The sequence below is a fragment of the Spermophilus citellus genome, assembly GCF_964194105.1.
Source record: "Spermophilus citellus genome assembly, chromosome: 1".
In the NCBI taxonomy this organism is placed as follows: Eukaryota; Metazoa; Chordata; class Mammalia; order Rodentia; family Sciuridae; genus Spermophilus; species Spermophilus citellus.
Window position 1 is genome coordinate 287,337,646 of NC_138182.1, and position 12,148 is coordinate 287,349,793.

Below are 12,148 nucleotides of genomic sequence, written 5' to 3' on the forward strand. Positions count from 1 at the left end.
GGCTCACGGGAGAGAAAGTAAAGAGAGACGGCGGGGGACAGAGACAGGGGAGAGCCCTCACCCCGCGGAGCAGTCAAGGCCACCCAGTGGGACCCTGGTGACCTGGGAAGGGGGGTGCAGGGATGGAGGCAGAGGCCTAGAAGGTTCCTGTGGGAAGCTCCCCAGGGTCAGTGCTGGGCATTTCTGGAGGGCTGTGAAGGGCCTGTGCTCACCTGGCCTGTGGAGAGGGTGGGAAGGGGCAAGGGCCCAGCCAGCACCCCCGGCTGGGACCCTCTGGTGGGTCCAGGTAGCCCCGTGCACCCGCCTGGCTCAGGCTCCAGCAGATCAGGCTAGGGTGCAGGAGGTGGCTGGAGGGGGCAGGGCCAGGCCACAGTGGGCCTCCTGCTGGGCCTGGGCAGGAGCCAGGCGGGCCGGGCAGGGCCAAGCTGTGATCCTGAGGGGTGGTTTGTGGCAGGACTTTGAACCTCAGATCCTCATGTTTGTCCCAGGGCCAGGGAGTGGGGACACAGTCCTCAGGGTCAGGGCAGAAGGTTGGGGAAGTTAGACTCTCACAGAGCTCACTCCCCAAAGCCCCGTTTCCCACCTGGGAGAAGGCGCCCAGACTCCTCCTGAAAGGACCTGCCTCAAGAACCCCAAGGTGGAGACCCCAGGAGAGCAGCCGAGGACCGGCCAAGTCCAGCCCTGGGAGAGGCCAGCCGAAGCCTTGGGGGTGCCCTGTGGAGCCCGTGCTCAGCCCTTCCTGGGGTGGGGTGGGCTCAGAAGAAGCACTGGCTGAGCATGTGCGAGGCCCTGGGCGCTGTCCCCAGCACCAGGAGAACCTGCCTCCAGAAGGCCACCTCTGTCGCCTGGCTCCACATGGCTGGGAGCCTCTGCGCCACTAACAGGGAGCATTGACCATCAGACTGGCCGAGGGACTGCCACCTGGGTGTCCTGGTCATCTGCTCTGAAGAGATTTCTGGGAAAGGGGAGCCGGCAGTGCCGTTCCACCTCCCCACCTCCCGGGGCCCCTTCCCTGGCACTGTCTCTGGGCGCTCTGGGAGCGGCACTGAGGGAGCCAGGCCAGTGGCAGGTGGCCCGGGCCAGGCCGGGTCCTGACCTTGTCTGCAGCCCTCTGGGGCCAGGCCCTGCCTCTGCGGGCAGCGCCCTGGTTCCTGCCGGGCTGTGATTAACCTGCGCAGCGCGTTCCTCTGATGCAGCTGCTCCCCCAACTCCACCAACTGGAAAACAGCACATAGCCCGAGGCCACCGAGTAATGCTGGTGTCAGGCGCCGAGAAACACGTTTGTTTCCAGCCCTCTGAGGACGATGACAGACATGTAAAATGTCCCCCGCCTTCCTTCCGGGGAACGCTTAGTTTAGAATTAACTTCTGTCAGAGGAACACCGTTTCCCGGCCCACTCTCGATGGCTTCCCACGCCTCTATTTCACAGGGAAAATACCGCGCTGTGTTTGACACGGCGATTACACGTTTACAGAACCTGCTGCCGCGCCGCTGCCGCTGCGGGTCTCCTTAGGAGAGCTGCTCATTAGAACCGCGCAGCAGCCTCCTCCCAGAGAAGCAAACACCCTCCGCCTGGCCTGTCCCTGTCTGGGGAAAACACCCCGGGGAGGCCCCGAGGAGGCCTGGAGGACGGAGCAGCACCCCCAGACCCAGCCTGGGGCTGCGGCAGGGTGGGAATGCCCCTCTCCTCCTGGGAGGATGCCAGCTCTGGTACTCTCCCCGCTCTCTGGCGCCCCTGGGAGCACCTTCTCCTGCCCTGCAGCCCTCGGGAGGACGCACCGTCGGTGAGCTGCTCGACGGCAGGTGGCGCTACGGAGCCCCAGGCCGCTCCGGAAGGAAGCTGGCTCCACGTCCCCTGAGTCCGGCTTGGGGCAGTCTCACTAGATACTTTCAGGAACCCATGGCGCCTCCTCTGTTGATGCACACTGGCGGGATTCCCTCAGGAAGAGGGTCTTCTGATGAGGTCAGCTTCCTGCTGCACGAACGTGCTGGTGGACACAAGCCAGGACCCACTCAGACACCTCCGAACTCGTACTCCCAAGTGGGGATCCAGTAGAAAACTATGGACAGAGGGGGCACCGGCCAGTAGCAGAGACGGAGGGCATCTGTCCCCTCTGCTTCCTGATCATCCTGTAAGCTGCCTCCCAGGGTTATCGGGCCTGGGGTTTTCTGAGAAGTTTTGTAGTTTTGAATTCAACATCTTTAATAACTAGGGGTGTTCTTCGTCAGCTTTTTGGTCACTGTGACAAAAAACTAGAGTTTATTTTGGCTCAGTTTCAGAAGCCCCAGTCCATGGCCCGAGCCTGGGCGAAGCAGAACAGGACAGCGCCCGGGACGTGGCACCAGGAGGCAGAGAGCTCTGCTCAGCACAGACAAGGGTCACCGTCCAGGGTGCTGGGCTCGTGTCTACGTTCAGCAGAGAATGGAAGAGCAGGACAGAGACAGCAGGTCACCACAGGTTTATGGCACAGCGACAGAGACAGACTTCTCCCAGAGACGGGCCCCAGGCTGGGAGCCCAGCGGGGCAGTTTGGGCCTGTTCTTTTTATGGGCTCTGGAACCTCCTCCTTTCCCTGTCTCCTCCCCTGTCCACGCAGTCCTCTCTGTTACTGACCGGTGGCCACCTGTCCACACATCTGTTTTGGTTTTTCTGTTGGACTCACACTTAAGAGCACGAGTATGGAGGTGTCCACCAGCAGTTCGTCCAGCAGGAAGCTGACCTCATCAGAAGACCCTCTCTGTGCTCCTTTGGTCTGGCCCTGTCCCCACCTCCTCATGCCCCCTCCTGCCCTGCTGCCTCACCCTTCCCCATCTCCCTCAAGATGACCAACCCCAGGGCGTGGCCCAGTGACCTCCCTCCTCCAGCCATGTCCAGCCCGCCGGCAGCTGCCACCCAGCTAATCCGTCAGTGGATTAATCCAGGGTCAGCCTACCCTCTCGTGACCCAGCCATCCCACCGTGGACAGCTGAGCTCTCACACCTGGGCTTTGGTCTCTCCTCGGACTAAGCCTAACAAGGGACTGGTCACATTTTCTCTTTTCTTGGGGTCACTTGCAGCCATCCTTCGCGGGGCGTGTGCATTATTCTGGCTGGGTGGAGCGGCAGGCCGTCCATCCCCCGGGGCTGGGGATGCCCCCTGCCCCTGACTGGGACTTGCCTGTGGGTCTGTCCCAGTCGGCATCGACCCGCTCAGCTGCGGGGAGCGAGTGCCTCGGGCTTGTGCGTCTTCTCTGCTGTGTGTGTTACTCCATTCAGTCTCCTGCGGTCTCACTGTTTCTCTTCTCCTTTTCTCAGGGGGGGCAGAGGTCACCCTGACGTCCGACAAGGACATCAAAGCCACCCCTGGGGCGGCCCCGACGGGCCCTGGGTTCTGTGCCTTTTGTGGTGTTCCAGCGCAGGGTCTGGGCCACGTCACAGGCGTCCGTCGACCTGCGGAACGGGCCTTGGATTTCTTGGGTCCTAGATGTAGGTGCTGGCTTGGTCCCGTACACCCCATGAAGGCGGGAGGCCTTCTTAAGCCTCGATTCCTATCATTTAACCCAAGGCCTCTGCCCCAGGCCAGCGCACCAGGAGCCCCGCCCCGGCCCCCCTGACCCGGGCTCTCTCCCGCTCCCCCGCTGAGTCTGGCACCACGCCAGGGCACCTTCCTCTTCCTCTCGCTCCGTCTGGGTTTTGACCTTCCCTTCAGTTTCTCCTTGAGGCTCCTGGCGGCGGGTGGGGTCTGAGGGCTCTTGCTTCTCCCTCCAGCAGCCTCCACCTGCCCCCTTACAGCTGGGCCAGTGCTACGCTGGGGTCTCCCGGCTCCTGGACCATGCCTGCCTCTCAGCGCTGCCGTGGGCTGTCCCTGCCTCTCTGGCCCCGGGTACCCGGGCACTCCCTGGGGGCGGCGGCTCTTCCTGGGCTCCCCAGCCCCGGCCTGTCTTGGTGTTGGCCACCTGCTGCAGACACTGCTGTGCACCATCCCGTGGCCTCCTGCTGTGGAGCCCCAGGTCAAAATCTGCTGATTTAAACGTCAATCTTACCTAAAAATGTGGCATAACGACATCTGACTGGCATTTGGCTCAACAGTGGGGCACCCAGTCTCACCATGCTGCCACATGAGATTCCCCACCATGAGGCCTCTGATATCAGGGAGTTGTGGCCCACCCCTGGAACCCCAGCAGCCACTTTGTAACTATGAAGACAAGGGAGAGGGACAGCCTTCGAGACGAGAACATGGCCTTTGCCTTTCTCTTCCCACAACCACCTTCCCCAACACAGGAAGTGCAGGTGGTCTACGTCAGATTTCAAATCAGAGGACGACACCCATGGACACTGCAGAGTGTCCCTTCCCAGGACTCCTACTTCCTATAGGGTGACACTCCTGGCAGCAGCTGGTCCCAACACAGTCCTCGTCTGGGGACCCCTCCAGGACGTGGAGTCAGGAGAGTCCACCCCTCCCAGGCCCCAGGGAGGCTGGGCCTCACAGCCTCTTCCCCTCAGCCGAGCCCCACCGGCCCCTCCGTGAGGGCCACCCAGCAAGGCCCGCCCTCCCGCGGGCTGTTTCCCCTCCACGGCACACGGAGCACACGCCCCAGGAGCACGCAGCCCTGCGCACGTGCCGCCTGCTGTGTGGCCTGCTCAACAAAGACACGCGCTGGCTCTGTGCTGACGGCAAAGTGACAGCAGGTTTTCTCCCAGGTGAGAACAAGTACAGTCCAGGCCACAGTGTCCGCCAGTGGACCTACACTGCCCTCTATGGACACCGGCTTTCCCACTGACCCACTTCCCAGCTCTCTCCTTCCCCTAGACGGGCAGCTGCACACGAACCCTGACCCCAACCCTGACCCTGACCCTGGTCACCAGGCTCAACTGACAAGGGACGGCTTTCCTCCCCCTTCTCAGCAGTGCTGTGGGCCGGTGCTCCCGTCCTTGCCGTCAGAGCGGGACTCCACAGCCACAGTCTGCCCCTCACACACTTCAGTGGGAGCGCTCAGGGCCAAGGCCCCCGCCCAGGCTCTCAAAGAGCAGCAGACCCTGGGAAATGCCAACAGCTGCAGAAGGCTGCCCCACGCTGCCACCCCATGCTGGGCGGACTGGCCACCTGCCCTCTGTGCCTAGAGAGAGGATCCTCACAGTCAGAGGGATGCACGGAGCTGGGAAGTCGGGCAGCTCTTCAGAGCAGTCCGTGGCCATCAGGAGGATGCCGATCTGTCCTCAGACAGTCAAGGGCCTAGGAAACAGCTGCTCCCTGCCAACACAGACCCACACACGAGGAAGGGAAGAGGACGCCGTGAGCACAGGTCTGGAGACGCCAGACCCGAGAAGTGGACTTGGGTGGCCCCCAGCCCTGGGAGGTCACGGGTCAGGCTGCTCAGCCTGGGAGGTGCAAACTGCTGCCTGGGCCTCAGGTGACATGCTGCTGCTCCCGGGGACCAACATGAACCGCCCTGGGGCTGGCACGCTAGCGGTCTGAGTAAGCGTGGGTACTTGGCCACCGTCAGTGAGGTGACTGGGCTGCTGCAAGAATTCAGCCCATCCTGTGCCTCTTCGAGCTCATCAGAGGGGACCTCGGAGCAGCACGCGGTGGCCCCCCGGGAAACAGCAATGAGCCCCCCCACTCACCCTCGGGGCTCTCCAGGTCCAGGCTGCCCGGAGAGCCCCAGGGTGTGTGGGAACTCAGGACACTCTGGAGAGGGTGCACCAGGATGACCAGAGCTCTGCCCTACCCAGGGACCTGGGAAGGCTTTCCCCTGGAACCCCAGCTGGAGGGCCGGTGGACCCTACGGGGAAACACGGGGAAAGGGAAAGCCTGGCCACGCTCCGGGCCATGACTGTCAACCCAGTGCCAGGAAGTCAGACCTCAAGACCAGAGGGACAGGAGACAAGTCAGCAGCAGCGTGGCTTCAGGGGCTGAGGCAAAGCACCCCCCGGACCAGGCCCACGGGTGAGCAGCCGGCCACCTGCTGAGAACTGTTTGCCCCTTTCACAGCACAAAATCCACATGAGGAGAAGGTTTAAGCAGCACCGAGTGAGCCCACCCCTGCCCCTCCCGCAGTCCTTGGGCTCCGGAAGGGGTGGCGAGTGAGAGTCACTTCCCCAGACGGAGGCACATGTGTGTGACGCTCATTCTGGGGACCTTCCCCTCCTGCAGCTCAGTGGCTGGTTCTGCACAGTCCCCGCACACCAGGGTCCCCAGCTGTGGACGGGCTCCGTCCAGCGTCTCCTCGGGGACACGGCTGTTCTGGGTTCCACTCACGTGAACAAGGCTTCACAGGATCCTTGGTCTGCTGTCTGGGCCGCGCGTGAGCACATAGGCGCTGAGCTGAGGATGGGCTGGCCTCAGCGTCCAGGCTCCGACACTGCCCTCCAAGAGACACCAATGTCCCCGAGAAGTCTGCACACGTGTGGCCCCTTTCCCGGGGGAGCTCTTCTCTCTGGAGACCTGGGCTCCCCTTGTCTTCGTGCTCTGGGTCTCGGGAGCACCGTCCGGGGGGAGCATCAGCCTCCCTGACGGCTCTGGAGGCTCGTACCCTTCTGCTCTGGACTTGGGTTCTCCTGCACCTCCCCTTTCCTTCCTGGTAGAACGTGCCACCGCTTTCCCCCTGATTTTCTCGTTGGGTTGCACACTCAGAAGAGACACCCGTGTCTTGCTCATGTCTCTGGCCCTAAGACCCCTCTGGTTGCAACCACAGCGGGTCCATTTGACTGAGACGGGTTTGTGCTGCTGACCGCCTGGTGCCCGCAGTTTTGGAGAAATGTTCTGATCTTTAACTTGTGATTGTTTGGCTGGTGTCCTTGGCCTGGGCGGTCACATGCTGGCTCTTTCGCTGTGTTAGACTCCCATGCACTAAACTATGTGTGTGATTTTCAGATCCTGAGCCACTGGTTTCTGGGCCACCTGCTCTGCCTGCTGACCATCCTCATTCTCTGCTGTGTGGCTCGTTTTTGTCCAGAGCCCCTTGGATGCCTTGAATGCCCGGCTGTGAGGAGGAGGAGCACCTGATGGCCGCCCACTGGTCAGGGCCCTTCCGAGGGCCTGTTTCCCTCACACCGGTGCCCGGGACCTGAGTCGGCAGCCAGGACACGCCATCCCAGAGGTGGCTGGGCGCCTGCTGGGCAGGTGTCAAAGCTCAGGACGTCCCTTCTACCCCCAGGCCTCTTTCCTGGGTGTCAGCGTTTGGCCTCGCAGCCTCAGTGAAGGCCGGCCTCTCGCCAAGCCCCTCTGCTCACACGGCTGTAGACGGTGTGCCCGCACCTATTGGCCACCCTCCTCCCGCACAGCTCCCTTCCAGGCGGCTAGAGGAGATGTTAACCCGCTGTTTCCACAACCGCGAGGTCAGGAGCGTGTCCCTTCATCAGAGCAGAACCCTGAACCTGGTGGAAAACCAGGCCATTCTCCTGTGTCTGGTTGTGTTTTTGTGTCAGGACAGAAACATGAATAGTACTAACCTGAGAAAAATGCTCTCAGATCACATGACCGAGGGCAGCCTCTTTGTATGCCCAGTCTTCTTATCTGTTCCTTAGAGAAAGACTGAAACGGGGAGGGGAGAACCGGCCTGCTGAAGAGGAGCCGTGCAAACAGCCCCTCTGACTTTAATGGCACCCGGGCCCCGGGGCAGGAAGGGGCACACTGCAGTGATACAGAGCACCTCTGCTCCCAGGTGAGGCAGACTCAGAACCACACCCCGGCTGGTGAGCGGTGACGGCCGCTGGCTCACGGCAGACGTGGGAGTGGAAATGGCGGGTGAGCCCCCGGAACGTGAGGGTGAGATCAGAGAAGACGACTCAGCAGGCTCTTTCAGGAGCTCCCCCACAGCTCAGCTGTCGGCTGAGGGCTGCTCGGGAGGCAGCTCCAGGGTGCACCAGGGAGGAAAGGGCATCTCAGCAGCAGGCGGGACAGGGTCGGCTTTGTTAAAACACAAGAAGACAGAAGCCCGCTCTGTGGCTGGCACCGGGCACAACGTGGGTGTGTGTGCAGAGAGGAGTGTGAGTGACGGCCGGCACCCGCAGGTCCTGAGAGGGGCCGCCACACTCACTGGGGAGCTGGGCGAGCGAGGCTGTGCACACCTGGGTTGGTCATCAAAGCAGCCAGTAAAACAAAGCCCCAGTCACGTGCCCGCCAGGCCCAGCAGGGAGTCTGGAAGAGGGGACACCTCGCAGCTGCCTGAGGAGGAGGCCCGGCCAGTGCCCTCCTCAGCCAGAGGCAGCCCCCACGCCCTGGGGTCAGCTTGTTGGTCACTGTGGCCAAAACACCTGAAAAGAACAACCTAGAAGAGGGAGTGTATCTGGCTCCCGGTTTCAGAGTCTGGGTCTGTAGACAGCCACGCCTTTGCTCTGTCCCTGGGGGGTGGGGGGGCAGCACATAGGGGAAGGGCCGCTCGGCTCACTGTGGCTCAGGGTGCAGAGAGAAGGAGCGGGACCAGGCCCCAGGGCAGACGCACCTTCCAGGAAAGGCCACAGGGGCCTCCCCTCCAGCCGCGCCCCACCTGCCCACAGTCACCACCCAGTGCACTCGGCTGGGCGGACTGGAGAGGCCTCAGCCCTCACCGCCCACCCTCCCCTCGGAGAGTTCCTGCAGCAGGGCTTTGGGGAAACCTCACGTCCAGCGGACAGCTCTGGAGAACCAGGCCCGAGATCAAGGTGCTGAGGTGCTGGCACCCAAGTCACCCACGGGCTGTGCCCATCTCCACGGCAGCTTCTTGCTGTGTCCTCACCTGGGGAAAGGCAGGCAACTCTGGGTCCTGTTTGTAAGGGGTGCTGATTCCATCACTAGGGTCCCACCTACCCTCCTGCCCACAGCCCAACCCTTTGCATTGAGGGGTCATGGATTAGGGGATTCTGCCCTGGGTCCATGTTCCTGGTCCATAGCCCTGGTCCATAGCCTTGGTCCATAGCCCTGGTCCATAGCCTTGGTACATAGCCCTGGTCCATAGCCTTGGTCCATAGCCCTGGTCCATAGCCCTGGTCCATAGCCCTGGTCCATAGCCCTGGTCCATAGCCTTGGTCCATAGCCCTGGTACATAGCCCTGGTCCATAGCCCTGGTCCATAGCCCTGGTCCATAGCCCTGGTCCATAGCCTTGGTACATAGCCCTGGTCCATAGCCCTGGTCCATAGCCCTGGTCCATAGCCCTGGTCCATAGCCTTGGTACATAGCCCTGGTCCATAGCCCTGGTCCATAGCCTTGGTACATAGCCCTGGTACATAGCCCTGGTCCATAGCCCTGGTACATAGCCTTGGTACATAGCTCTGGTCCATAGCCTTGGTCCATAGCCCTGGTCCATAGCCCTGGTACATAGCCCTGGTCCATAGCCCTGGTCCATAGCCCTGGTCCATAGCCCTGGTCCATAGCCTTGGTACATAGCCCTGGTACATAGCCCTGGTCCATAGCCTTGGTACATAGCCCTGGTCCATAGCCCTGGTCCATAGCCCTGGTCCATAGCCTTGGTACATAGCCCTGGTCCATAGCCCTGGTCCATAGCCCTGGTCCATAGCCTTGGTCCATAGCCCTGGTCCATAGCCTTGGTACATAGCCCTGGTCCATAGCCCTGATCCATAGCCTTGGTACATAGCCCTGGTCCATAGCTCTGGGTCCATAGCCCTGGTCCATAGCTCTGGGTCCATAGCCCTGATCCATAGCTCTGGGTCCATGGCTCTGGGTCCATAGCCCTGATCCATAGCCCTGATCCATAGCTTTGGGTCTATACCCCTGGTCCATAGCCTTGGTACATAGCCCTGGTCCATAGCCCTGGTCCATAGCTCTGGGTCCATAGCTCTGGGTCCATAGCTCTGGGTCCATAGCCCTGGTCCATAGCCCTGATCCATAGCTCTAGGTCTATAACTCTGGGTCCATAGGCCTGATCCATAGCTCTGGGTCCATAGCTCTGGGTCCATAGCCCTGGTCCATAGCCTTGGTACATAGCCCTGATCCATAGCTTTGGGTCCATAGCCCTGGTCCATAGCTCTGGGTCCATAACTCTGGGTCCATAGCCCTGATCCATAACTCTGGGTCCATAGCCCTGATCCATACCTTTGGGTCCATAGCCCTGGTCCATAGCTCTGGGTCCATAACTCTGGGTCCATAGCCCTGATCCATAGCTCTGGGTCCATAGCCCTGATCCATAGCTCTGGGTCCATAGCCCTGATCCATAGCTCTGGGTCCATAACTCTGGGTCCATATCCCTGATCCATAGCTCTGGGTCCATAGCCCTGATCCATAACTCTGGGTCCATAGCCCTGATCCATAGCTCTGGGTCCATAGCCCTGATCCATAACTCTGGGTCCATAGATCTGGGTCCATGGCCATAGCTGCAGTTTGAGCTGGACCTATAAACAGGGCCCAGCTCAGCGTCCATCCTGCTTGGCTTTGCATCTTCCTGAGCTGCCCGCCCTGGGAGCTCTGGCCGGGCACACTCCCTGTCAATGGACAGTGGCTGTCGGGGTGCCCCAGCCTCCATCCACAGAGAAGTCATAGCTGGTTAGCTTGGTGGGTTTGGCTTTGAGTTTTAGGGTCTGGACGTCTTTGTAATTATGTGGAATACAGGTGTCAGGGTACCTGGCCAGCGAGGAACTCTCGGGGACCTTGAGCTCCTGCCTCTCCCACTGGCCTCCTCTCCCCCCGAGGTGAGGAAGCTTCCCAGCTTTGCACTTTGTTCACGCCTGCATTTTAGAAGTGCCGTCTCCATGCAGGACGCATGTGTGTCTTGGTATCCAGGCGTGACGCCCATGGGGTGGCCAGGAGGCCACCATGGGCTGGCGGGACCTGGGGACACTGAAGGGAAAGGTTCCACTTCGTGGACAACCAGGGCCAGCCACACACTCTGGAGGCGAGGAACAGGCTCTGGGGACAGAGGGGAACCCGTCCCGCCTGGGGCACAATCCCTTAAACCCTCCTGTCTTCCAGAGGACACTGGTGCTAGACCAGCTGCCCAGCTGTCCGTGCAACTGCAGGCACCAAGGGTGGGAACCCCACCTTAGGGCAGGAGGCACAGGGCTGGACCACCAGGGGACAGAGGTCTGGGCTCAGAGACGGAGGGGCAGCTGGCCTGGACTGGGACTCCCAGCAGGGTCCTGGTGATGAACAGCCACAGCCTGCCCAGAGTTGCACCTCTCCATTCCAGACGTCCTGCCGCTCCCTTCTGACCTTGGCCATCACCCTCTCTCTCCTGTCGCCAAGAGCCCAGGGAAGACCCCCTTACCTGAGGCACTGGACGCCCAGGGGAGACCCCTTCCCTGAGACACTGGACGCCCAGGGGAGACCCCTTCCCTGAGACACTGGACGTCCAGGGGAGACCCCATCCCTGAGACACTGGACGTCCAGGGGAGACCCCCTTCCCTGAGGCACTGGACGCCCAGGGGAGACCCCTTCCCTGAGACACTGGACGCCCGGGGGAGACCCCTTCCCTGACGCACTGGACGTCCGGGGGAGACCCCTTGCCTGAGACACTGGACGCCCAGGGGAGACCCCTTCCCTGAGACACTGGACGCCAAGGGGAGACCCCTTCCCTGAGACACTGGACATCCAGGGGAGACCCCTTCCCTCAGACACTGGACGCCCAGGGGAGACCCTTTCCCTGAGACACTGGACGCCCAGGAGAGACCCCTTCCCTGAGACAATGGACGCCCAGGGGAGACCCCTTCCCTGAGACACTGGACGCCAGGGGAGACCCCTTCCCTGAGACACTGGACGCCCAGCGGAGACCCCCTTCCCTGAGACACTGGACGCCCAGGGGAGACCCCTTCCCTGAGACACTGGACGCCCAGGGGAGACCCCATCCCTGAGACACTGGACGTCCAGGGTAGACCCCTTCCCTGAGACAATGGACGCCCAGGGGAGACCCCTTCCCTGAGACACTGGACGCCAGGGGAGACCCATTCCCTGAGACACAGGACGCCCAGCGGAGACCCCCTTCCCTGAGACACTGGACGCCCAGGGGAGACCCCTTCCCTGAGACACTGGACGCCCAGGGGAGACCCCTTCCCTGAGGCACTGGAAGCCCAGGGGAGACGCCTTCCATGAGACACTGGACGCCCAGGGGAGACCCCTTCCCTGAGACACTGGATGCCCAGGGGAGACCCTTCCCTGAGGCACTGGACGCCCAGGGGAGACCCCTTCCCTGAGACACTGGACGCCCAGGGGAGACCCCTTCCCTGAGACACTGGACGCCCA

General features: G+C 61.9%; 1 protein-coding gene across 2 annotated transcripts in view; it reads left to right on the forward strand.

Moving 5' to 3' along the window:
- MRPL36 (mitochondrial ribosomal protein L36) overlaps positions 1-12,148 on the forward strand; it is a 247,213-nt gene that overhangs the window by 17,807 nt on the left and 217,258 nt on the right. The window lies entirely within an intron of this gene.